Raw genomic sequence first — 5,473 nt, forward strand, 5'->3', positions numbered from 1 at the left:
CAAATTAAGGTTATATGTTTGTTAATAATTTGAAATGATCAAAGAATAAAAAGATCAAAAGAATCTGAAAAAACAGCCTATTTCTTAGAGGTGCCAAAACGTGGTGGACACTGTAACCCAAACAAAACGATGATTTTAAATGCCAATGAAGACTTATCCTACATTTATTTATATATATATATATATATATATATAATTTAGATCTGGTTTTTAGCAAATAAGGTAGATATTTTCTGAAAGCATCAAATCTTTTTTTTAAACCGATGCGTGGACTACGTGTTATGTAGTTGCATTATTTTAAATATGGTTCATTTTGCTTGGTTTAATTGATGTATAGTGGTCAGCCAGTGGAAGGACATAACTCAATATCAGCACAGTTGGTCTAACACACGAAGGAAGTCCCTCGGCTATATTTATGGGTCTGAAGGGGACTGGCTTGTTTGGCAAATAAAGGGAATAAGAGAATAAACCAAATAAATATGTAAATTATGGCGAAGAGTGTTTGTGCTAATAGATTTGTGATGATAAATGTGTCACTGTAGTTTTATGATTGATGTATGAATGTGATTGGAAGTCTAATTTGGAAGCCTCAGGGTTGTGCGTAGGTGTGAGGCAGGATAATAATATAACACCAGATGTTCTTCACTTAATCTAATTGAGTGTTTAGGAATCCATATGTTTGCGGAGCAAAGATGCCGCAATTACCGTTGTGGTTTTCTTCCATGCAGGGCCTATTCAGCAGAGTTGAACCACCGTCTTTGCCGTCATTGAAAGATCTTCGAGCAAAAGGCTGAAGAAACCTCCTCGTGCCACTTAATTAACTCTTAATTACAGGTTAAATGATTAGTCTGTGTGCTGGATGTATACACAAGTGAATAACATCAGCCGGAATCACAACATGCCTGGAAGTGTTAGGATTATTTTGTCGTCTTCTACTTTTCTGAGTTTAATCAGCAGTAGCCTGTTTTTAAACAGCAACCTGATCAGATTTTAGCTTTTAGGCTGAACTAAATCCTCAATACAGCCAATTAAATAGCCAGATTTATTCCAATCCAGTAATCAGAATCCCACTGAAGTAGCTGACGTGTTGGAGGTCTTTATTGACTGGAGTAAAACAGCAATTATAACGAGCTTTCTGTTTTCTGTTTTCCTCTCAAATACGCAGCTTATCTCAAAGCTGGTGCTAAGGGGGAACATCACTCCCTCTCTCAGCCTCAACTCTCTGGTCAGCTCACTCTCACTGATGCCTGCACTTGCTTTTTCACAAATGGAGTCTTCAGGTTTTTCAGTGGTCAGTCTCTCAGGCACATAAAAGCCCGAGCAGCTCCCCTCCCGCTCCCTTTGTTGAGCAGCCGAATAACACAGGCTGCTTTGTTTCTGCCCAAACTGCTCTCAGTAATGCACTTGGTTAAGCCCAAACCCTCCCTCTGCTTCCTGTTGTTCCAGCACAATCATAAGCATTTAGATTTGGTATACATGATGTCCAAACAGCACGATGACCTATATACACTATATCCATATACTGTAGTGACCGAGCTGCTCAAACTGGATATCTCTTCCCCTTGAAGCAGGGCCTGCAGGCTTTGTGTGGTTTCTGAAAGAGAGCAGGGGCTCTTCAGGACATACAAGTGCCTTCCACTGAGAGAGCCTGGTCCTAGAGTTTGTTTACGCCCCCATTAAGGTAAAGCTCAGCTCACTGACCCATGTACAAACACTGACATGTCATGGAGACTTTTCTCCTGCTGGGGAGAATCGAGTGATTTCAAAAAGATTCCTCTGATTTCTAAATGATTAATTTCACTTGTAAATCATCACAGATCAGTGCAGTGAGCTGTAAACGGTGTAAATGAGCATAAAGTTTATTATGTAGTTCTACAAGGTCTCAGTCTGAACCTCCTCCAGCTGGACGGACGACATCAACACCACAGTCAGACTCATCCCAGACTGGACTGAGCGTGTCAGGCGTCGCCGCTCTCACGGCTCTTTCAGTGGGATTTCGGAGATCATCCAGTGCTGTGGAACCAGCGCCGAACGCTCTGAGCTGCTGGAGCTTCACTGCTGATGAAAATCCCGCTGCTCAGTTCTGACAGATTCACTCTGATTGACGTGGAGAACGCAGAACGTTCTGCTCAGGGGTCTCAGCTCCTCTCAGACTGAAGGAGCTGGTCAGAAACTCTATGACCTCCTCTTACAGTTGGAGTGTGATTGGTTCCTCAGCGCCTCACTTCAATTCAATTCAAGTTTATTTGTGTAGCGCTTTTTACAACGATGTTGTCACAAAGCAGCTTTACAGGAGTTTGAAAACACAGTTACAGCATATCTCCCCCAGTGAGCAAGCCAGAGGTGACCGTGGCAAGGAAAAGCTCCCTCAGACGGGAGGAAGAAACCTTGGGAGGAAGCGGTTCTCTCCTCCTCTGCTCAAACAGTATTTACAACTTAATAAGCTAAATACCAAATAGAATCTTAGAGAGGCTCTGTTTGATGTCTGGATGGTAAAGCTTTAGAAACTGCACTGGTAGACGCCGTCTCTGACTGAGGCCGTCTCTGACTGACGCCGTCTCTGACTGAGGCCGTCTCTGACTGAGGCCGTCTCTGACTGAGGCCGTCTCTGACTGACGCCGTCTCTGACTGACGCCGTCTCTGACTGAGATCGTCTCTGACTGACGCCGTCTCTGACTGACGCCGTCTCTGACTGAGTCTTTTATGAAAGTGGGACTGAGCTGAAACAGTCCCATCCTATCTCAATGCTGGTGCATCTGGATGGCACAGTGATGTAATTGAGGGTGTTGCAGCACAAATGAGCAGGAGAGCGGTTGGTGATGGTGAGGAGGAGGCCCGTCTGGTCAGTCTTCAGCAGGATGGGAGGGCAGTCATTATCTCAGGAAGAGTAAAGAGACTAAATGAGTTCTGCTCAGGAGTTTGACTGTAATAAATATGATCTCCCCCAGAGTGTGGCTGGTGACTCCGGCAGATCTAACTATAACAGCATAAACTAAAAGGAGAGAACCAGAAGGGAACATAGATTTGAGAGAACCCTGAGACACTGGGATCCCCCCACTCCACCGTCAACAAACCTGTGGGATCGCGTGAAGTGGTGGGTCAACAGCACCAACATCTCAGTTTACTATAAGCCTCTATGCACACAAGCCCCTGGATCTCCTGCCTTTATCTAAAGGGGAAGACTAATTATCAAAAGCTAAACTAAGCAAATATGTTTTCAGTCTAGACTTAAAGGCTGAGACGGTGTCAGAGTCCCGAACATTAACTGGGAGATTATTTCGCAATAAGAAAAAGCTCTTCCCCCCATTGAAGTCTTCTGAATTTTAGGAACCAGTAGAAAACCAGCATCCTGGGATCTGAGTAAGTGAGGCGGTTCATAATGGGAAATAAGGTCTTGCAGGTACTCCGGTGAGAGAGCATGCAGGGCTTTATACGTCAATAAGAGAATTTTATAGTCTATACGGAATTTGACAGGAAGCCAGTGTAACGCTGATAAAACTGGGCAGCTGTGGTCAGATGTCCTGGTTTTAGTGAGAACTCCAGCTGCAGCATTCCGAACTAACTGAAGTTTATTTAGGTTCCTGCTGGAGCTTCCTGACAACAGTGCATTACAGTAGTCTAGCCCTGAAATTATAAAGGCATGTACCAATTTTTCAGCGTCATGAAGGGATCACGCATTTCTTAACTTTGAAATGTTTCGGAGGTGAAGAAACGCTGTTCTTGTAATGTTACCTGTGTGTTGATTAAACGTTAGATCTGAATCAATCGTCACACCAAGATTTTTAGCTACTGACCAGGTTCTACAGCGAAGTCAACAGGATTTAACATTAAAGCTGAGCGTTTATTCTGAGCAGCCTTTGGACCAAGAAGGAGAACTTCTGTTTTATCTGGGTTTAAAAGAAGGAAATTCTGCAGCATCCAGTTTCTTATATCTTTTACACAATCTTCTATTTTATTTAATCTGGATCTGGCTTAGCATATGGTTTGGCTGATATGTACAGCTGTGTATCATCAGCATAGCAGTGGAAACTAATTCCATGTTTATTTATAACTAAGACTAATGGTAACATGTATATTGTGAATAACAGAGGACCTAAAACAGAACCTTATGGAACTCCATATTTCACTTTTGTATAATTAGATGATACATTATTTAATTGTATTTTCTGAAACCGGTCAGTGAGGTAGGATATGAATCAGGATAACTATTCCTGTAGTTCCAACCATGTTTTGTAGTCTGTCTAAGAGAATAGAGTGATCTACAGTGTCAAAAGCTGCACTTAGATGGAGCAGTACCAGCAGAGATACGTGGCCTTGATCAGAGGCAAGAAGATCATCTGTTATCTTAACTAGAGCCGTCTCTGTGCTGTGGTGGGGCCTAAAACCAGATTGGAATTTTTCATATATGTTGTTCTTATGTGGGTGGGAACAGAGTTGCTGGGCTACAGCTTTTTCTAAAATCTTAGAAATAAATGATGAGTTGGAAACGGGTCTGTAGCTCGACAGTTCGCTGGGGTCAAGATTCGGCTTCTTTATCAGGTTTAATCACTGCTAGTCTGAATGATTTGGGTACATGACCCAGTCTAAGAGAAGAATTAATTCGTGTTAAAATGGTTTAATTATAGCTGGTAGAACTTGTTTAATAAGTTTGTTGGAGTCGTGTCGTGTGCATGTTGCAGAATTTGAGGAAGATGTTATTTTTTCTAGCTCTGACTGCTGAAGCGGGAAGTCTCTCTTCTATAACCACATTTTGTGTTGTCCTCAGCCGAACCAGATGATGGGTAGGTTACTGGTATCGGTTTAACTTTTTGTCTAATATTCTCGATTTTGTTATTTAAAAAGTCCATGAAATCATTGCTGCTATAGTTAGTGGGTATTGAGGATTTGAGGTATTTGGTAAGTTTTGCTAGGATTGTTTATGTTGATTTGGATAAGTGAGGACAGGTATGCTGTGTGTTTTGATTAGTGCTTTTCTGTAGCTGCTAAGGCTGTCTCAGCCAAAAAACCTGGCCTGGAGAAATAAATATATATATATATATTTTTTTTTTTTTCCAGGCCAAGTGTTTATATATATATATATATATATATATATATATATACACACACACAGTGGGGCAAAAAAGTAGTCAGCCACTGATATATGATAGGAAAAATATCAAGGAAATCACATTGTAGGATTTTTAAAGAATTTATTTGTAAATTATGGTGGAAAATAATTATTTGGTCACCCACAAACAAGCAAGATTTCTGGCTCTCACAGACCTGTAACAACTTCTTTAAGAAGCTCTTCTGTCCTCCACTCGTTACCTGTATTAATGGCACCTGTTTGACCTCGTTGTCTGTATAAAAGACACCTGTCCACAGCCTCAAACAGTCAGACTCCAAACTCAACCATGGCCAAGACCAAAGAGCTGTCGAAGGACACCAGGGAGAAAATTGTAGACCTGCACCAGGCTGGGAAGAGTGACTCTAC

The sequence above is a fragment of the Pygocentrus nattereri genome, chromosome 8 (assembly GCF_015220715.1).
Source record: "Pygocentrus nattereri isolate fPygNat1 chromosome 8, fPygNat1.pri, whole genome shotgun sequence".
Lineage (NCBI taxonomy): Eukaryota > Metazoa > Chordata > Actinopteri > Characiformes > Serrasalmidae > Pygocentrus > Pygocentrus nattereri.